This window comes from Monodon monoceros, unplaced genomic scaffold (assembly GCF_005190385.1).
Source record: "Monodon monoceros isolate NGI ecotype Baffin Bay Population unplaced genomic scaffold, NGI_Narwhal_1 Super_Scaffold_18, whole genome shotgun sequence".
Classification (NCBI taxonomy): Eukaryota; Metazoa; Chordata; class Mammalia; order Artiodactyla; family Monodontidae; genus Monodon; species Monodon monoceros.
In genome coordinates, this window is record NW_021703774.1 from 172,845,927 (window position 1) to 172,867,558 (window position 21,632).

The 21,632-nt window shown below is 53.1% G+C and overlaps 1 protein-coding gene across 1 annotated transcript in view; it reads left to right on the forward strand.

Annotated features, from left to right (window-relative positions):
* The window catches only part of CASZ1 (castor zinc finger 1), a 147,533-nt gene that overhangs the window by 15,382 nt on the left and 110,519 nt on the right, over positions 1-21,632 (forward strand). Inside the window, exon 2 of the mRNA XM_029229536.1 lies at positions 17,560-17,714. The gene's annotated coding sequence lies outside the window, so the exon portion shown is untranslated. The remainder of the gene's footprint in view (positions 1-17,559; positions 17,715-21,632) is intronic.

Consider the following 21,632-nt stretch of genomic DNA (forward strand, 5'->3'; position numbering starts at 1 on the left):
TGTGTGTGTGTGTGTGTGTGTGTGTGTGTGTGTGTGTGTGTGTGTGTATGTAATATACATTTTACATAATTATAATCATAAGAGAACATCATTTGGGTTGAGACCCAGGATGAGATGGGAGGGTCTCCTGAGCTGGGGCCGCTGGAGAGTGATTGATTCTTGGCAAAATGGAAACCTGGTTTTGGCCCGGAGCCATCTTTTCGGTAATGAGGTTCCTGAAGTTGCACTGGAGAAAGCAAACTGGGTGAATGGGGTGGTGAAAAAGGCCCCAGTATTCCCTCCTGGGTTGGTTTTGCTCAGTTAAGTGGTAGAATTTTCCTTTTAACTCACTTCCTTCTTGCTTTTGACAAATGGGAATATTTGTACCATTTTCCCGAATGACCTCCTCTCCTTGGGGTAATGAGAAAATGAAAGTCTCTGCTAAGTGCTTTGAGATATTCAGATATAAAAATGGAGAGCCGAGTGTTGTCATGGGCCTTTTGCTGCCAGGGCGCTTTATAAAGAGGAAGAGCAGTTTGGGCGTGGGGGGGGGGGGGGGGGGGAAGGTCAGCGTGGGGATGAAGGCCATTGTTAGAAGCAGCATCTCTCTGGGCCCAGGGGCCCGGGCGTTCGGGGCCCCGCACAGGATGGGCAGGGTTTCAGTGGAGCTCCCTCCACCTTCCTCCAGGTGAACACTCCAAGTCCAGGCCCCCACGGTCAAGGTGATCCGGATCACTCAGGCAAAGCCCCCACCTTGGTTCGAATCATGTGGATAAATGATCCAGTTCAAGGAGAGGTCTTCCCCGGCCCCCTTCTCCCCATCTCGCCTCATAACGTCAGCCCAAGAATAACACGGCAGAAGAAATACTGTCACCTATGCAAGTAGTGATCCTGCAGTTGATTTCAAAACATGGAAAAATGTTTATTGAGTGAGTGAAAAAACAAAACAACACACTGAAGGCCAAGTATTGTGAACGCCATGGTAGAAACTATATAAAAATCGCAAATGCGTATGGACAAAGCTTGCAAGGTAATCCTCCGAAATGAAGATGATAGAGTGAGGGTGATGGGACGACGATGATTTGTTTTTTATTTCACAACATTTTCTTTAAATTCCCCCCATGATTAAAACCCAACAAAGCCAACGTGTCGGCCCAGTAGGGGGCCCAGTAGGGAGCCCTGGGGAGGTCGAGGGGGCGGGACAGAGCCAGGCAAGAGGGCGCCTGCACCCACGGCTGTGCCAGCCACAGAAACCTATGAGATCTCCAGAAGCCGAGGCGTATCGGTGACTCAGACCTTCGTGTTATGCTGTTCAACAATAGCTTTTGTCCTTTGCCCAAAACCCTAGGCCAGTGTATTAAAAAAAAAAATTATAAAATTATGAGATAGTTTGTACTTTCCTTACCAGCCTGTGCCAGCTTCAGGTGCTTTATTTATTCAAGGTGGGGAGGCAGGGAAGGCGGGGTGGGGTGGGGGGCAGACAAAAAGGAAAAGAAAAACAAGGTAGAACTCGGACAAGGCCCAAGAAACGTTTGAGCCTCAGCAACAAACTTTCTTTTGTTTCCCCAGTGGGGAGAAAAAAATAAGGAGGAAAAAATGCAGAGGACCAGTTTGAAGCGAATAAAACGTCTCACGTTTTGTGCGTGGGGTTGCCTCTTGCAGGGGGTTTTGCCTTTTGTTCCTGGAACATGAAAGCTACTTTGTGACACTCATCTCTGGGCTAGAACTTGATGGGGGTGGGAGTGGAGGGACCCAGGCAGAAAGGGCTGGAGCAAGGACAGCCAGGTTGGGCTCTGGTGAACATGAACATTTCACTTGGCTGTTCTAGCCAGTACTGCCCAACTGCCAACAACCTTTGCCCTCACTTCCGGTTGGGTTTAAAAGAAGGTTCCGACCTCCTGGTGTCCCAGAAGCAACTCAGTGCTAGTATTCAGAATTTCATGTGAATCAGGGGTGAGGACAAGTTTGCCTTGTACCGGTTTGGACCAGAATGTTCCTCCCAGTGTCCATTGGAAGACATTTTAAGAATAAGATTGAGGAAGAAAGACCTTGGGAGGAGAGAGTTGGGAATGGGTGTGTGTGTGTGTGTAGTTGTGTGTGTGTGAATGATTGTATGTGTGGTTGCATGTGTTGTACATGTGTAAAATTGTGTGTGAGTGATTGTATATGGTTGTAAGATTGTGTGCATGATTTGTGTGAATGGTTGTGTGAAATTTTATGAATGTGTGTGACTGTGTATGTGAGATTGATTGTGTGTGAGAGAGATTGAATGATTGTGTAAGTAATTATATGTGCGGTTGTGTGATTGTGATATGATTGTGGGTGATTGTGATTGTGTGTACATGTGTCCCCTTTAGTCTTAATCACTTTTTCCCCCAGTAGTAATAGCCAGGCCAAGTAAAGTTTATGGGGGCTTACATCTATTTTTTCCCATATTACCTTTTCCCCATTCCCCAAACCAGTTCTCCTAGTGAACCTGTCAGGCAGCCCGGACCCTGGGCTGATTGGCAATTCTTTCTTCAGAATTAGTTCAAAGGATTTTGTAGGAATAATCCAGGGTCTTTGGCAACAGGGTGACCAGTAAGAGAAGGAGGCTTGTGGGTTAAAGGCAGAGTCACAGCGGTCTGAGGTGGCCTGGCCTGGAACTCAGATTCCCCAGTCTGAGACCCTGATGAGGATCCCAGCGCTGTCGGCCTTATTCCAGGGCTCCCGTCTGCCCTTGCCGAGGCCATCTTGGAAGCGGATTTGCTGTCAAACCTCCGAGGCTACGTGGGCTTTAATGTGACTTCTTGATCTTTCGGTCACTGTGACCGTTCCCGAGAAGGCAGCACAGGGATGATTGTGTTTGTTTTACAGATGAAGAAGCTGAGGCCCAGAGAGGGGAGGTACCTTGTCTAAGATCACACAGCTAGTCAGTGACAGATTTGGAACCAGGACTGAGTCTTTGTGCCACTTGGAAACTTGGTCATCTCTCCCGATGGCTCAGGGCAAGACTGACCAGTCCCCAAGGACAAGGAATCCTGCTTGCGTCCACTTACGGGAAACAAAGGGACCCTCCTGGTGGGTCAGACGCTCTGTGGCTGTGGTTGGGTGACTGGTCTTCTGGTTTCAGGGACTGTCTCTGCTGAGGAACGTGTGCTGGACGGTGAGACAGGATGAGGGGGTTCTAGCCCCACCTCTGTCACCCACAAGCAGCCACTTCCCAAGACCTCAGCTTTGCTGTCTATGGCTAGAGTAAGAGCCTGAACCCAGTGGTTCCTCGTCCCTTCCTACTTTTGGACGGCGGAGCGTCCTGCCACGATCCAGAGTCCCCAGCTCCGCCATGCAGCAAACCGCCTCCCACAACCTGTCCAACCAGAGATGCCAGTTTTCCCAGGGCTCCCGTGAGCTAGCTCCCTGCCCCTTTCTTGTGCCGGGGACAGCCTTTACAGGCGCATCAAGCAATGCCCCCGGCCCATGCCCTGTGCACCTGCTTACTTAACTGCATGTGTGAATGTGGCTCGTGTCAGAGCCCTTTGGTTTGAGTACTCAGAGGCCGAGACGTGAGAAAATTAAGAGCGGGGGAGAGAAGTGGTACCCTGTGACAAGAGGCAGCTGTGGTGAAAGGGGCAGGCGCCATGCCTGGGGTGAGCACCATCTGGGCGGGAGGCCTGGCTTCCAGCTGTGGTGGCTCCGGAAGGGCAGAGCCTGGGAGGGATGATTTTGAAGCCACTACTATGGAGATTAAGGGGATGAGAATGTAAATCTCAAGTAAAAAGGTAATTGAATGTAATAGCAAACACTGCTCGCTCTATGTTAATTTTAGCTCTTCCCCTGGATACAAGGCGCTGTATTAGTGTTTTATTACCATTTTGTTTGCACTAATAAAATAGTAAAATTTATTTCAAGGAAGTTGAAGGATGGTTTTACAATGCAAATTTGAAGAAATTGGACTTTTCATTTATGCCTCTGCTATTTTATACCCTGACGGGTGTAAATTAGCTACAGGGACCGAGCAGACCCCACAGATGGTGACTTGGGAGGCGGGAGCCCTGGCAGAGGTTCCAGACTGGCTTAGGGCGTAAAGCAGAATGCCCCGCAGAGAGGCTGGGGGGACATGGTGGGTATGATTGGGTGGGACGGGGTGGTGGGTGAGGGTGCGTCAGGCATGAATGACAATGGTTGTCAGCAGACACGTCACACACTGAGCCTGCAGGGAGACACACGTGGCCTCAGACCTCAGGGCTGTGTCTTTCCTCTCTGCCCTTTGGCCTCCTTCCTGTCTTCACATTGAGCCTCAGTTAACCTGGTGAACCCCCAAGGGGTACTGAGCAACTTCTTTCCTCTGCTACTCAAAAGGAGGGGTAGACCAGGTGTCCAGTCCACACAACACCCTTTTTAAAGGGGCTGCAGGTTTAGGGGAGGCATGGGAATGTGAAAGAAAGACACTGAGCCTAAAAAGAGCCAGGGAAAGGGACCCAGGCCAGACATCAGTCTAGCAGAGACTCCCCGGCACAATCCCCTTCTCCATTCTTCTTTCTGACCTGGGCATACTTGAGAAACTGGACGAAGGATGTTTTCAATAAGCCAGCATTTCTTCAAGTTGGACCAAATGGTAGTGTCCATGAACAAAAAAGGCTAGAGGACTGAATTTTTTTTTAAAAAAACAAGTTGTCTGAATTTTAGGGAACTGGATAATAGCACAGGAAGGTGGAGAAGGGAAGGAAAGGGATGATGAGAGAGATTCATTTTGAGTTTTGGGTAGAGAATTCAGGTTGGTTCTTGTTTTATCCAAACCGGTTTGTTTATCTCTGAAAAATTATCAGCAGCAAGGGCCCAAAGCGCTGCATTGGGGGCAGCTTCCAAAGGGTAGGGATCCGAACAAGTGTCCTAATGTCTGGCGAGGGCTGTAGCTTGTATTGCCCTGGGTTCTCTGGCTGGCTGCCTGGTGTGGGGGAAACGGTGAGCCAGTGACGCTGGTTCCCAGCCCCAGCCCTAGGTCTTGTGGGGTTTTTCTCTATGTGTTTTCGCTCCTTGTTCGAGAGTGATGTGTGTGTGTGTGTGTGTGTGTGTGTGCGCGCGCACGCGCGCATGAATGCGCGTGTGTGTTTAATGCAAAGATTCAAACTGTTGATACTGGCAAGGCCAGAGTTGAAAAACTGGAGCGGAAATGGTGGCAGAAGACACTTGACTGCAGGCGGTGTGAGCTCTGGGTGTTAGCATTTGGCTCTTGGACTGCAGGGAACTTGGCACTGGGGCAGGGGAGGGTGGGCACAGGCTCCCAGCCTCTCCTGGTGGCTCCTCGAGGGCCTGCAGGCTCGTGTTTGGAGCAGAGGGGTCTGCATTGACTTGGGTGGTGGGAAGTGTCTGAGGGTCAGGCCGGCCTCCAGCAGCAGGGCCAGCGTTCCATGTGATTATGTTTGGAGTAGAAAAGTTCTCCATCTGGGGCTCTTGGATCAAGGGGCTATGGATGGGATTTCTTGGGATCATGGGGTTTAGAGGATATTCAGAAGGCAAGGGACTCCAAGCCTGGACCCATAACAGGCCAGGAACCTCTTCCTTCCCGCTGCTGGGAACACGGGAGGCCCTGTGGTTCTGAGGGGGCAGAGAGGGAGGACCAGTGCTGGTGGAGATGGCCAGGACAGCTTTGAGAGTGTTGCTGAAAGAAACCAGAGATGAAAACATTGAAAAGTGGTGCGTCTTTTAGCTTTGGAAATGGTTCCCGATTCTCTGAGAGCAGGGAGAGTGCATCAGGCAGGGGGATTACACTTCGGGTGGATTTCAATCCAAAACTGTAATTACATCAAGGAGCAGATGGAAATGGGAAAAGAGGATTAGTGGTGTGGCCTGGTGGGCCTGGTGGTAGAGGTGCCAGGCTTGACCTCTGTGCTTGGATCACAGCAAAGGTGGTTTGCCCCGGACGACCCCGGGGAACAGCCTGGCTACCTCTTCTTTTCTGGTCTACTCTTCACTCTCCCTGAGCCATCTCTGGAGAGCCGGGTCCCCTCTGAGTAGCTCAGGGCTGCTTCCCACCCTCCCTGCTTCTTCTCAACGCCTGTTGTCACGTGTCAGCTCCAGCCTGGAGTAGAAGGAAGCTCCATTCTGATTGATGTGACATTCTTTTCGGCATGGGGTATATGTGTGCGTGTGCTGGGGAGAGGGTGACCCTAAAGGATACCAGCGGATTGCCCTCATGGTTGGCCAGTGAACCCTGGAAGCTAGGCCCCCACTTGCTGCTTTGTCCTGTTTGGTTTGGAGGAGCCTGTGGCCTGGGTTTCTCCTTTAGGTGGGAGAAAAGGCTGCCAGAACTCTTAGGTCTTTGGCCCACAAGCCTCTGACTCTGCCTCTCATCCCGCTGAGCACCCTGGGGTGTGACAGTGGCATCCCCAAGTACTGTGAACCCCCAGCTCACCTTTCTCTTCTCCCTGCCCCCCTGCCTTGCACCTGTCAGCTGTTTCATTGACTGTCTGGCTTGGCTGCCACCCATCCTATCCTCCCAGGCCAGCTCCTCCCTCCCTCCACCCCTCAGGCCTACACTGCCCCCCTTCCTGTCTCTGCCCACGTCTGTCTCTACCTGCCCGTCGCCGGCACACCTGAGAATCCGAGGCTGCCTAACGGAGTGTGGGGATGCTTCAGGGTGTTTACCAGACAGCCGGGATAAGGTATTAAATCCTGTTGCTGTCTTCCCAGGGCCAGGTTCCTCAGATGGTTTTCCAAATTCCTAATCTCAGTGCCCACATCCCTGCCCGGCCCGTTTGATGGGAGCCTTCCTTTCCGATTGAAGCTGAACCGAACAGGATCTGTCGTGAGGTTGGGTCTGGGTTCCCACCAGGGCATGATGACATGGAGGTCCAGCCCCTTCCTCCCTGGAGGAAGGAGGTTCTTCCTTCCTCTCCTCCCTCCTTTCTTTGGGAATCTTAGGGAGTAGGAGTCAGGATTCTGCCACCAGGTGTTCTAGCGCCTTCTTGAGTGCCCCCCTCCCCTACCAGTGTGGTCATAAGGCAGGAGCAGGTAAATGACAGCCCTTCCTGAGCCCAGCGTTACAGTTCTTCCTGCTCGAAATAAAAATAGCCAGGGTGGGGTTTTGCCCACGGTACTGAACACCTTGACTTGCCCCAGAAGAGAGTCTGCAAAGCAAACCTGTTTCTCCACGGTGCCTCTGCGCTGTTTTGGGAGTGCTAAGAAGGAGGCGTGCTCCTGTCCGGTGCTCTGGGTGGACACCTGTCCTCATTAAGCTGGCCTGGCCTCTGGGGTGACAGGAGGGCTCAAATGTGCCCCAGTGAACAGCGACACTGAGGCTCCCCGTGGTATCCACTTGTGGTGATGGGCAGAAGCAGCTTCCGGGGGTCTTCCCTTCTCTAGGACATCTGAAGCTTGTCTACCCTTCCTGGGATGGAGCAGGGAACTCTGTCTCTATCCTCAGCCTTCTCTCCCAGAAACTAGACCGAAAGAGGCAAATTAGCCTCCTTCACTGCCCCCTATCCCCCAAGCTGGGAGCTTTCTGTGAGGGGTAGAGCACCCTTCAGGGGGTGCTTGGGACTGGTGGATGTGTCCTTGCTCTGAGCTGCCATGTGACCTGGACAGACCTTTCTAGTTTCGGCTTCTTCTTCTCTGGCTCTGTGTTCCCTCTTCCTTTTCCCTCCCGTGCCACCTCTCCTCCTTGCTCCAGGCAACCAGAGGTCTCTTGGGTTTCACAACACCGGGAGCTTCCCTCTCTCTCCAGGTCTCTTCACCTCATTCCTGCTCAGGCTCCAGGTGGCCGGCGACTCCACCCTCTTCCTGTTGCCTTGGCACTCAGCACTGCACTGGGCTTTCTTCCGTCTCCCTTCCTGAGCTTAGGGCACTGACAGGAGCAGAGGGATCTCTGGGACCCAGCAGAGCGGGGTTTGGCAGCAGTGAAGCAGGGCTGGGGCCAGAGCAAGGGGCACAGCGGCAGACTTCGCGCTGGGTCCTCAGCTAGGAGCCTCACTATCAAGGCTTCTTCCGTGCTCATACAAGCCGGGGCTCCTGTAAGAGTCCCGGGTGCCAGGGTTCCTGGTCTTATTTCAGGGTATCCTTTTTCTAATATGTGTTGCGCAAGGACTAAGAAGTAGAGTAGAAGAAAAGGAGGGCAAAGAAAATCTGGAAGATGACATTTGCCACGAGGATGAGAAGGAGGAGGAGGGGTGGGGGAAGAGGTGAAATTAATTCATTAGAAAAACGTGTTTACTGGTTTTGCTTAGGCGCCTCCATTTTAAAAGTCTACGTTTACAGTAAGTCGCTAATTAAAACATAAAATTAAGCACCAGCTATGGTTTTTTTTTCCCCTTACACTTTAACTGCATGATTTTTTGTGATGTAATTTCTGGAAACACCCAGTGTACCTCACAGGGCTGATTGTTTGATAAACTAGAAGCACCTGAAACCAACCCCAGAAAATAAATATATAAATCCAGGGGGAACCTAAGGTAGATTGGAAATGACAGAGAACTGCAGACAGCACGGAACCAAAAATCCATAATAATAATAATAATAAAAACCTTCTAAGTAAGGACATTTATCCTGCCTACCCCGAAACCAGAACAATCTGTGCATCTCAGGGAAAATAAAAAGCTGAAATGGAAACCAGATCAAGTGGGGTAATGGCTCCCTGTCCCCCACCCTCCAGGTTAGTGCTATGGAAAAAAAGCAAAAACAACTCAGAATCCTCCCTGATTCCATTTCTAGCTGGGCTCAGTACTTGCTGGGCCTTTTTCTTTCATCATGGACTTTTCAAGGGGAATTTCTTTTTCTTTTTTTTTTTAAATAAATTTATTTATTTATTTTTGGTTGCATTGGGTCTTCGTTGCTGCACACGCGCTTTCTCTGGTTGCGGTGAGCGGGGGCTACTCTTCGCTGTGGTATGCGGGCTTCTCATTGCGGTGGCTTCTCTTGTTGCGGAGCCCGGGCTCTAGGTGCGCAGGCTTCAGTAGTTGTGGTGCGTGGGCTCAGTAGTTGTGGCTCGTGGGCTCCAGAGCGCAGGCTCAGTAGTTGTGGCTCACAGGCTTAGTTGCTCCGCAGCATGTGGGATCTTCCTGGACCGGGGCTCGAACCGATGTCCCCTGCACTGGCAGGCGGATTCTAAACCACTGCGCCATCAGGGAAGTCCCAAGGGGAATTTCTTCATCCCCCTTGTTCTGAACCAAGATGCAGTCCTAAGAGTGGGTGAATGGGGGCAATGACTGTCCCCCCTTGGGAAAAACAAGCCTCTCCATGCCCACAGAGGGCAGACAGCATGTCCCAGGCTTGGTTGCTGGCCGAGCTCCTGGCTGTTCTAGAAGGTAGTGGGAAAGGGTGGTCCACGGTAAGAATGGTGTGTGTTGCCTTTTGCAGACAGCCCCATGGCCTGCTGCCTTCTTTAAGATGCAGACCTGGGTCATGATTGCAAAACTGCTGAGAAACCTGTCAGGAACTGACTCCAGGGTGGGGCTGGAAGGAAACTGGATCCCACTGGCAGCCTGGCTGCTGGAGGATCCTAGGCCCAGCATTGTCTGTGGGCCCGAGGCCTCCTGAGTACCGGGCATCTGGGCAATAGGAGGGTCAGGGACAGAGGGGACCTGCGACCACCCTTTCTCTGATCGAAAGCTGGAGGCCCAGCTGGCCAGGGGCCCCAGTAATCCCTTCATAAACTTCCCTCTTGGGGAAAAAGGATTTGCCTCTTTTTAAGGTCTTTTTAAAAAAAACATGTTTTTCCTGATTGTAAGTCATGCTCATGGCTCATTGGAAAATACAAAAAACTGTGAAGAAAATAATTTTTAAACATGTAGTGTAGTTAAAAGTACAGGTTAGGTGAACAGAGTGACCTGGGTTTGAGCCCCAGCTTTGTCCCCCAGCGCTGTGACTCTGGGTAAGTTACTTAACATTGCTTAACCTCAGTTTCCTCATCTATAAAGTGGGGATAACGATCGTATGTATCTTGGAGGGTGGTGAGGATTCAGTGTGATGATCCGTATGAAGTATTGAGCACTGAGCCTGACACACAGCATACTTGAACATTAACTATTTCTGTTATTGTAGTTAATAATGATTGTTCTACTGCCTTGGATAATAGGCTTTTAAATTTTTTATTAAGAATTTATTTTTACATCGATGAAATTCTCTCTCTAAACCTGTGCTGTCCAATACAGTAGCCTCTAGGCACATGTGGCCATTTAAACTAAAATTAAAGAAAATTAAAAATTCAGCTCCACAGTCACACCTGCCACATTTCAAGCGCTCCATAGCCACACACGGCCAGTGGCTACCGTACTGGATAGCGTCGAAAGTTCTACTGGACAGCATTCTAAATGATAGAGTCATATGAGTTCTGTCTCCCCAGCTTCCTGCTTTCTGTACGTGTCTGTTAATGGCTGCATAGTGGTCCACGATATGGCTGAGTCACACTTCTTATTGGTTTCAGTCTTTGTTCCTGGGATGTTGGGGCATCCTCTGGGCTCTGATTGGGCCCTCTGGGGTCGCCCCTTCCGGCACTGGTGATGTGCCGCTCTCTGATTGGTGCCAGGCAGAAAGGCATTCTGGGAGGAGCAGGGCCTCACCTGCTGATTGGCTCCCAGTGGTGGCGCCAGGGCAAGGGGCGGGGCTCTGTTTCCCCCCAGTGGGCCCTGTCAGAGCAGGAGGGGGCTGCCCCCCTCAGCCCCCCGTGCATCCCTTCAGGCTGGCTCATCCACACCCTTCACCTCACAGGGCAGAGACCAGGGAGAGGAGGGACGTGCTCGAGGTAGTAATAAGGAGTAATCACGATCCGCCGCCACTGACTCGAGGGTCCCAGGTGTTCCTAGGAGCACCCCCTGGGAACCCCCCAGGGACGGGTGGCCTTTATTGGTGGGGAGCGAATGCCATGGTCGGAGCTGGCCTGGCTCCCTGAGGCCGGCGCAGACCTCCAGGTCCTGGTGAGGGTCTTCAGGCTTCTGGAAGGGCCCTGACTGAAGAGGGTTGTGAGATTCGAGGGTGGGAGCGCCAGGGTCCCAGGTGGGGGGCAGCTCCAGAAAGACCCTGGAATGGCGGGTGACCATCCTGTGACTGGGGTTCGTAGAGTGAGGGTCGGGGTGCCGGGGTGCCGCCGGGGTGGTGGCCCAAGCCTCTCCTCCAGCTGGGCGGTTCACACCCTCCTGGGTGGCCAAGGGCAGAGCTCTGGGTGAGGGGCTGTGGGCAGGACCGGCTGGATAAGTAATCCCCGGGGCAGTGGGCAAGACAGATAGGGAGAGCTGAAACCGGACCTGCTGATGTGGCCCTTTCTGCTTGCAGCGGATCATAAAATATGGCTCAGATTTTCATTACGGGCTCTATCGATTATCTTCTGGGACGGATGAATTATAGAGAACATTAAATTTTTTTTAAAAAGCAAGGGAGAGAGGAAATATCTGAATGAATTTGGGTGGTCGATGGCAGAAAGGGCTGAGCCACCAAGCCTGTGTGGCCTCTGTCTCCGAGCAAGGTGAGAGCCAGACAGCTCAGGGTGGGCAGCCTCTGACAGCAGCTCTCAGCCTCCCAGGCCTCCTGGGCCTCCGTGGGCCTGGCCTTGCAACAGGGGAGGCCTAGGCTCTCCTTGCCTGTGTCCTGTCCCCTCCAGGAATCTGCCTAAGTTCTTAGAAGGCAGACACTTGGGTTGTTCACAGGTTTCTGACCCAGAAATAGGACCTTTCCTAGGCTTTGGGCCTTCAGTGATGGGAGGTGGGCCCCAAACTCTGCTGCTTCCCCATCAGGGCCTCCTGATTCTGGAGAGCATCTTTTGTCTCCTGGGGTCAGGACTGGGACAGGACCTCCTGAGGAATGTGGATACCTGAGCCTGTTGGCCATCTCAGCTTTCCCCTACTTCATGTTCCTTCCATCGGCAGTCACTGGCTTGGAAGATTTTCGTTTTCCTTTGTAAGCTTGGGAAAAACGCATCTGGGCTGCACTGCTGTGCATCTAAGTCCAGTCTGGAAAAAGAACCTCCTGGAAGCTCATCATCCCTCCCTTGCTTCCTCCCCACCCGCTTCCCTCTCCCTCTCCTTGCCAAGCAGCATGTTGCTCAGGTGTCGGACAGGCCTGGGTTCAAATCACTTCCCGGTGTGTGACCTTGGGTGGGTCACATCCCTCTCTGAGTCTTAGTTCCTCAACTGTCCAATTGGGATAATAAACTATCTCATTGGATTCTTGCGATGATTACATGCATTAATGTATTAAGGCCCTTGGTACACAGTACCTAATAAATGTGAACTATTATTATTTTCCTCCTCTACAGGGGCAGAGGCTGGAAACCTTTCCCCTGTTCTCTTCATTTAGCCCTTTTGATTGATTTTATTTATTAAGTACTTATAGCACGTACTATGTACCAGTTACTTTTCTCAGCATGCTACACATAATACATTATTTTATCCTCATAACCATATGTAGGAGGTACTATTATTATCTCCATTTTATTGATGGGGAGACTGAGGCACAGAGAAGTTAAAGTAGTCTGCCCGTACCTGGCAGACTTGTAAATGGCAGCTCATACCTGGCAGCCTGGCTCCCAAGCTTGTACACTAAACCACTAAACCACTGCTGTCCCAGTGATCTGGTGGGGTGGCATGTGTGTGCACGTGAGTGTATGTGCACACTTGAGTTCCAACAGCCCTGCCCTGGTGGTGGTCTCTGGCTGACCCTACTTCCTGACCCTCTGTACTAGACGTGGCTCCCTCAGCTCCTCAGTGACCCCAGCATTTGGGGGGGCCCTGTTCTGGGTGGAGCTTATGACCCCACGCCCACACTGCCCCCCTCCCCCTGGCTTTACCTAGGCTACTGTGAAAAGGTGGTGGTTTCCATGAATATCCGTCTCCCTCTGGTGACACGCCCTTTTTTGTATAACTCTGTTCCCTAGAGTTGATTGTTTTTGGCACACAGCTCTGTAAACTCATCCAACAATTAAAAAGGGTGAGGGGTGGGGCAAAAAGGAGACAGACAGTAACTGTGGGGTGAGTGACACACAGGAGGGGCCTCTGGTGTGTGGGTTCCCTCTCTGGCCCCTGTCGGCAGCAGGACAGCACTGTAAGTGCAGAAAGCCACATAACCAGCTGGCCCGGAGTTCCGCTGGTGGAGTTCTGAGAATTCACAACTCTACATGTTTCTTTCCATTTGAGCTGTGTTCTTGCCCCACTGATTCCTCCCTCAGGAATCTAAAGGGGCCCATTCTCGGAGCCACCGTAGCCATCTCCAGAGGCCACTTGAAGCCATGAGATGCCAGCTTGGACCAATTTGAATATTTGCTGCCCTCGCTCTCGTGTATGTGTTTGCCCTGTTTGTGTACCATCAAATACCTGCTGCGTTGGGCGTACCCATCGTAGGCTGTGTGAGATCACAGATGAAAAATGCAGTGAAAAACACTTTCGTGCCACAACACATCATGTAGGATTTTTGTATTAAGATGTGGATTTTTTTTATTGTTGTTTTTTTTTTTTCCCTTTTCCATACAGCCCTGAAGTTGGGCAATGTGCACGTCTGCGCTTTTGTTTTCACTCCAGGTGGTTTATGAAATCTGCTCATTGGGGCTCTGTCCTCTCCCCACCCAGCCTGATCTTCTACCCCTTTATCCTCTCGGATGTAGATCTTTTCCTGCCACCTCCCCCCGCCGGGTCTTCTCGCCTTTGGGGAGATGATGGGTGCCACCACCCCCCTCCCTCCCCCCATTGCACATTCATCCAGTGAAAAGCAGGGGATCTTGTGGCCCTGCTTCTCAGTCCTGCATCTTTGAGGCAGGTGTTCATTGCAGTAGGAGGTACCACTTTGGGGGAGGTAGCCGAAATCTCTGTGTACCGCCCCCCCCCCCGGTAAAGCCCCTTAGCTACCCTTTGTCTGGAGAGAAGAAATAGAAGTTGTCCAGTGCCCACAGGGCCTCCTGACTTAGAGTGGCCCTCTCCCGACTGGCCGCCTTGTCCTTATCCCATCAGGTGACAGCGTTGGGTGGCTCAGCCCCTTCTTTCGCCAGGAGGTCACGCCCACAGCTGGGACCCTGTTTACCAGGTGGATCCAGGGGTTCCTCCTGCTCACCAGGTGCGTCACCGTAGGCCTCACCTTCCTCCAACCTGCCGCCCAGCCGGAAGCAAGCGCCTAAGCCTGGCCTTTGCCTTCCCTCCAGTTGTGATCTCTGAGTGCTTTCGGGTGGCTCTGGAGGATTTGATGGAGACCTGTTTGGAGGTCAGGAGAACTGAGATTCAGGAGGGGAAACAGCATGAGGTGTGGGTGGGTGCTGAGGTCATGGGTGGGGACGAAGAGGAACTTTCAAGTGAGGTGGGCCTTGGAGTCTGTCAGCCCGAGTCCAGGCCTGGGTCCAGCACTTGTGAGCTGTGTGACCTTTGGCAAGTCCCTTCTTATCTCTGTGCCTGCCCTCCCTAATCTAGCCACAGGGATCGTAATGCTTCCTACTTCATGTTGTAAAGATTCAATGAGATCATACAGCACTCAGCACGCTGCTTGGCGAACAGAAGGCGTCCGGAAAAAGAATATCATTGCTTCTCACATAGGCCTATTGGCAGAGGGTATGCCCTCCACTCCCAGCATGTTCTCTGGCACATAGTAGGTGCTCAGTCAGTTCTTACTGGAATCAGCTGGAGAAGGGTCAAGTAACCAAGTGGTCTCCTTGAACCTGAAAGTTATTAATTCATGGCGTTGATGGAGGAGTCGGGAGAGCCCAGGACACAGGTTGGGGCTTAGGGAAACTAAACAGAAGGGAGCGTGAAAATAGGTGATGAAGTTTTCTGTCAGAGGAGAGGGATGAAGCTGAGCCAGGCCCATCTGATTCTGACATGAAATCAGGAACTAGTTCAGTTTCACGAACACTTACACTGCACACCGTGGGCCAGCTGTTGTGCTAAATGCCGGGGATGCAACGGTAATTAAGACCTGGTCTCTGCCCTTGAGGAGTTAAAAATCAATGGTGGAGACAGACTTGTGAACAAATGACTTTAGTCCAGTATGGATTTAAATGCCACAGGGAAGGCTGCATGAGGAGTAGAGGGGCATATGGGCCTGCCTGGGGTAGATTCTGGAAGGTTACCTTGAAGAGACTTGGAAGAAGAGGGTGCTGCTAGTCGAGAGCGTTTCTGGAGCACTCTTAACGCCTTTCACGTCTCTTGTTGATCCCCCATGTCTGCTAGGTAGGAGGGAAGAAGGTGTTATCTCCACTGGATGGGCGAGGAGATGGGCCCTGGGGAGAGTACCTGGCTTGTCCCAGGGCCTACAGTGACTTAAGCAGCAGAACTGGGACTCAGACCCCTATCTTCTGATTCTTGGCCCAGTGTTACTTCCGTGCCTGCACCTGGCTTCTCACCCCTTCACCCTGCAGCTGCTGGCCAGAGAGCTCCGTCCTTTGGGCTGTGCACCTGCTGACCAGGATTCTTGCTGCTGCCATGGCCCTGGGGCCTGTGCTGTGGGAGGGCCCTGTCCACGACAGGCCCTGTGGCCTGCGCCCTGGTTTGGTAACTGGGTCAGGCTGCTTGGTTGGGGACAGTCCTGGAGCAGGGCCGCACCCTGGCAGGGCTGGAGGGTGGCAGGAGTGAGGAGGATGGAGGAAAAGGAGGCCTGGCCGCACCCTTTATTCAGTTGTCCTTGATGCCAAAGCTGAGAAGGTCCCTCTGCCTTGGGTAGGCCCCTCGTCAGCTGGCGGAGGCCGGACAAGGGCCCCACCAAGGTCTGGAAGACCCTCTTCCCCTGTAACTGGAACCCCCTTCTGAACCAGTCATGTTCACCATTTATGTGTGGTCAGACTCTGGTCTTTCTAGCTCTTTGCCTTTTCTCTGGGGAAACGTGTGTGCCTGGAAGGGGAGGAGTGTCAGCCGGCGGTATAAGCAGCTGGCTGTCAGGTAGGGTAGCGGTCATGCTGTGGGATGTGGGAGTGGAGCGCCCCGCCCCCGGCAGAAGTGTGTTCTGGGGGTGAGGATCTGTAGGTGATCGCCCCTTCCTCCAGCTCAGAGATGTTTGGTCGGTGGGTGGGCTGCCCCGGGCTTTAGGGATTCTGGACCAACAGTCAGGGGAGGGTCAGAGCCCAGAGGAATGAGTCTCCCAGTGGCCCTGAAGTTCCCATTAAAGTGTTTTTTCCTCTTTTTTAAAGAAAAAAATATTCCCAAACTGGAAAACAAAGGAAATCCACTTCCCCCAAATCACACGAAACTCACATTAGGGGCCTGGCGGGAATCCATGGAAACCAGGAAACCCGCTGTTAACCCTGTGTGGTGCTAAGGGGTGGGGTGGGACCTGGGCTGCTCCAAGCCTGGGACCACTGTCGCAGGCCCTCCCTGATGCTTCTCCCAGGGAGCTGGTCTCGGTGGCACTGCCCAGAGCGGAGGTAGGGTGGAGCTGATGCTGGAAGCTCTGGCCTTCGAAGCACCAGCTCCCCCTTCCACTCATGGCCCAACCTTGGGAGGCAAGAGAGGAGGGGTTCATGCACTCCAGGGAGGCCCCAGGGGATCCAGGGGCTGGGCCAAGTGGGAGAACCTGCCAGGCAGCTGCCCACACCGTGCCACACTGTGGAATCAGGGCCGAGCCCACTCACAGGCTTTGGGAATACACAGGCCAGGCGCTGTGGGTACTGCAGGAAAGAACTTTTCAGCTGCCACCTTCCCTCATGCCAGCCTTGTACGCAGGGTGGGTGTGAGAGCAGACGGCCAGTGCCCTCGGGGTTCCTGCAACCCACTCTCACATCCGTGAGGCTGGGACTCCAGGCCTGGGAGGTTGTGTGCCGAGTTTGGTGGCGGTGTGTCTGTGTTTGCACGCACGTGGGCTAATTTTTCTAAAAAGGCTGAAAATATTTACAGGTTTGAAGTTGAAACGCAAACAGGAAAAGCCCTTTAAAAAGTGAGTGTAGTGGATATTCAAAACAGGAATCACCATGGAAACACCACAATATTTGCTTAAATTGACACAAAGGTTGCCGGTAGCAGGGCACCAACTTTCTTTGGCCACATTTTTTTGGCTCAACACCTATCACAATGGAATCTCACCCTCTTTTCTTTTTTATGAGATGTAAGGGCACAGCACCAGAGTGGGGAGGGGGAAGGAAAGAGAAGTAGCCAAAATCACCATCCTGGTAGCTGCAGGGACACCTGTTGATTCCATTTTTAGAGACTTCCCATAAGGCCATCAGGGGGTCATGGGAGCAGCTGGGAGCTGGTGGAGGGAAAGTCTGGAGGGAGCAGGAGGTTGGGGAGGCCAAGGGTTAGTTTGGTTGTGTGGGTCTGATCTGGTTTCCAGTGTCAGCTTGATTCATTGTCAGGCTGACCTTTCACCTCAGGTGCCAAATCTAGGCTGTGATGGCTCTGTTGTTACCTGAGGTGGCACCTGATTGGCCTATTTTTGTTTCTACCTGTTTGATTCTTTTATTAGGTGCGACGACTGCATAGCAGTTGGCTAATAATTGTGCAAAGGGTGCATCTGTTGTAGGGTCAGGCGTGGCACGTACCACGGCAATGCCATCTGCAGATCGGTAGACAAGGTCCAAGAATCTCTTACCTCGCTGGCCTGTTGCCGGGCAAGGTGTCCGAACCTTACCCTCCACTGTCCTTCTCTCTGAGTAGCTTTGTGGGTCTCAGTTGTAGCCTAATAATCTGTTTTCCTTTCTCCTTTTGGTAGGTAAACAGACCTCGCTGAGTGAAGGCAAAGACCCTCTCCAGCCCACCTGCCTTTCCCGCTGTTACGGCGTCGACCCGTCCTGTAGAAGGGGGTCCTCCAACTCTTGTGGCGTGTGTTGGAATGGACTTCGGACCCTGGCTTCTTGGGATGCAAAGGTAGCTGCTCCCCACTCCCAAGATGCCACTGGGAAACGTGGGTGGGAGCTGTGATTGACCAGGTCAGGGCTTCCTTCTTAGGGGAGGGACTGCGTAGGCCTTTCTCAGCGGTGGTAGCTTAGCCACCCCAAGTGAAAGTGAGAATTTGCAAGTTCGAGAAAAAAGCCGGGGCCTAGGAACAGGATATCTGCATTTTGGCCCTGGCTCTGCTGTCGATTCACTGCTTTTTCCCCTCTGGACCTCTGTTTCCCCACCTGTAAAATAAAGAGGTTGGAATAACTGATCCTGAAGAATCCTCCCAGCATTACCATTGTATGACATTGAACGGTGCCAGCAGCGTGCAGGTTCTCTGGGTGAGGCCTGTGCTCTGGCAGACGCTGCTCCTGGAGCTACGTGTCAGGTCATTTCTGAACATCACCTCTGGGAACAGTAAGTCCAGCCTGTCTGTGTGTCCAGCAACTCCTGCTCTGCTGTGAGCTCATGCATGACTTGCTGGGGCTCTCCTGGTGGCCCACCAGCCCAGGCAGGACCCTCCTTAGAGAAGAGGCCACAGGTATCTTTTGACCCCGGCTCAGAAGTAGCCCTTGCTTAAGGCAAGTACTTACGCTTGGGGTGGGTAGTCTATAGGGCTTGTACTGTCAGATATTTACCTGTAGGTGTCAAACTTGGCAGTTCTTGGGGTGGAGGGTTGACACACAGCAGGTAACTTACCATGTATTGATCATTAGTCAGTATTCTCTTAAGATCCAGAGGGAACCAGCCCAGTGGGTTGGGCGTTGGTAAAGTTGACAGCGTCTTAGGGTGGGGGCTGAGGCTGAGGGCCGAGAGCGTGGCTGGGAGGGCAGGGCTGGGGGCTGCTTCTCTTGCGTGTGCCAGGCTGGAGTCCGCAGCCCCGGCTCACCCACCTGTGCTCTCCCTCCCGTGCTCTCCCTCCATGGGCACCAAGGGCAGACGTGTCCTGCCCCTCCCTCCAGTGGCCAAGTGCTGCAACTCTGGACTTTGAACTTGCAGGGAGGAAGCACTTGCAGAGATGTGTGCCTTGGTGCCCACTGGGGTTTGAGTGGTCCCCAGAGCTGCAGGCCTGGTCGTTTTGGGCCATGCCACCTCGGGAACTAGCAGAAGCCCTGGATAAGGCCTAGAGATTTGCAAATCAGATGTAAATGTGGCGTTTGGTTGTTGTGGTGGAGCAACCACGTGTCTGAGACTCTTCTTCCTGGTGTCCAGAATGCGATCGCCCTCCAGGAATTGGTCCATCCACATTTGAGATGCACGGCTGTTGTCCCCTGATGGCGACGGGGCCATGGAGGCTGTTGGCTGTGCAGCCCTCTGGCCGGGTCAGCACCGGCACCTGTACTTCTCTGCTCCTTCCTGGGCTCTTCTTGCTCCACCCTACTTCCTTGATGATCACGGGTCTTGGGATGGCAAGCCCACGCGTCTTTGAGCCTCTGGATGGTCTCCCCAGCTCCCTGTACCCCGTGCGCCAGCAGGTTGCCAGAGTGCCTGTGGAGCCCCTTTCCAGGGGGCAGTGTTTGCCGGTTCTGTCCTCAGCGGCAGGCTTTTTGTTTTCTTCATTCCCTCGGCAAAACATGCCCATTAGTTTTTCCCTTTCTGAACTTTCCACTCACGGTTGACTCCCAGGGGCCACGCCAGCTGGGATTTGCACCCGGCATGGGGTATGGGCTCCACGAGTCCTCTGGGACTCCTGCATCCTGGCACCGGCCGTCTTGGGCTTGATAATGAAGCTTGGGAACTCAGAGGGCTCCAAGTGGGAATGTCATGGCCGAGCCCCTTCTCACTCACCCGGCCCTTTGGTCACAGGCTAGGATCCTGTGTGGCAGGGGTGACCCGTGGTCTCAGAGGTGGCCTGCCTCACTACACCAGAGTGTGGGCTTGGGGCAAGTCTGTGCTCAGGCCTGGTCTGCAGGCCTGATCCTGTCTGACTCAGATTCTCCCCACTTCTGGCTATGCCACAGAAGATCTGGTTATGTTTATTCAGCAGTTATGGAGGGCCTGGTGTCTTCCGATCACTAGGGACAGGGTGATAAGACGACCGGCTCTCATGGAGTTCTGGTTGGGTAAGCAGACAACAAACCAACCCACAGAAAACAACAAGGAAATCATTAGTGCGGAATGGAAATGGGTGAGGTGGTGGGAAGTGACTGGGCAGTCAGAGGAGGCTCCTTTGAGGAGGCGACAGTTAGCTGAGATGGAAGGATAGGAAGTGGATAGCCATCCGAAGAGCGGTGGAATATTTCAGCAGGGGAGAACTAGTCTGGAGGAGCTGAGGCCGAGAGCTCAGGGAGCTCAGGGGACAGAGAGAGGCCCCAGTGCTGGGAGGTGGATGGGGTGGGGCTGGGGTATGTAGGACATGATGTGCCAGGGGAAGTTGGGACTTTATTCTTTGGATGACAGGTAGCTGCTGGAGGGTTTCAAGCAGGGAGGTGAAGTGATCTGATTTTGTTTTAAAAAGATGGCTGGGGCTGCCGTGGTGAGAACGGATTGGCGGCGGCACGGGCAGAAATGAGGAGGCAGCCGCCTGAGTGAGAGTCTGAATTCAGCCACTGGGTTAAATTCTGGGATGGGGCTTTTGGTGATTTTAGGAACCAAGTGGAACCTTTCTCTTCGCCCTGGGAATGTCCCACAGACAGGTTTTTGTGGTTGTTGTTCCTTTCCTCCATTTGACATCAGTAAAAGTGGCTGAGACAGAAGGGGGAAATGGGGAGAAGGGGGCAGGGTCCATGTGTGTTTAAAGGGAGAGTAAAGTGGTCTTGCTGATGGATTGAATGGGGGAAGAAGAGACAAGACCCCAGGGTGACTCTTGCATTCCAGGCCCCCGATGCCTGGCCCTGCGTCTCCTCTCTCTCACCTGACAGTGCCAAGGGGAGAAGCACCACCCTGGGCGCTGTGCTAGATGCTAAGAAAGCTTGCTGGAGTGCATTAGGCGCCCCTGGGCCAGCACCATGTGGAGGGAAGGCCCAAGGTCTGCTTGCATCTAGCACCGATTTCAGCAGGGACTTTCCAGCTCACTGTCCTTTTGGCCCTAAGATGCTGCACTGAAGCCTGTTTTGTGTCTTTGCTCCACGGGTTCTGTGCTGGGTCTGAGGTTGGGCCTAGAAGCTCGTGTAGTTCCTCTCGCTGTGGCTTTCAATATGATCTCTGTGCCTGGATGCACAGAACCTCAGTTGATCAGCTTTAAGAGCTGAAAAATGGGTTTGTCTAAGACCCCCTCACTTCCAGACGGCCAGCATAGTCTCCAGCCCCAGCTCATGGGCAGGGATCCTGGCCGTCTTTCCACATGGAAAGTCTTTCCGCAGTTCACAGTGTGAATTGCCGTAGGTACCTCATCAGACTTGACTTGACCTAGGCCACTGTCCCTTTTTCCAGGGTTCCTGAGCGGAGGCTCCGCTCTCCTGGGTCCCGGTATCATCTACTTGGGCCAGGACAAGGCAGGCAGTCACAGCAGCGATGCTGTGACAGCCAAGCCATCCCCAACCCCCCGGGTGGGCGCTGCGTAGCCCAGACAGCAACCAGAGCCTGGCTGGAGTCAGTGTGAAGCTGTCCCGGCCGGCTGTGGAGGCCCCAGTGAGGACTTGCCCATGCTGGCAACATATTGGCAGCGATATGGGCCAGCTCAGCCCTCCAGGAAAGCTCTGGAGGCCTGACCTCCAGGGGGAGTGACAGGAGGGAGCAGAAGGGCAGGCTGGTGATGACGTCGTGTGGGGGGTGATGGGGATGTCCCAGACGCGCAGCTGGTGCCTCTGGCTCTAAGGGGGTGTCAACCAGTCTTCCTGGGTGTGTCTGCCGGCATCAAGACACTGGGCTGAGCCCTGGGGGAGGGTGCGTCTGGGTGGGCAGGCGTGTGTGTCCGTGCATGCATGGGAGGCTCTTCTGCTTTCTGCCTCCATGGCCTGCACTAGA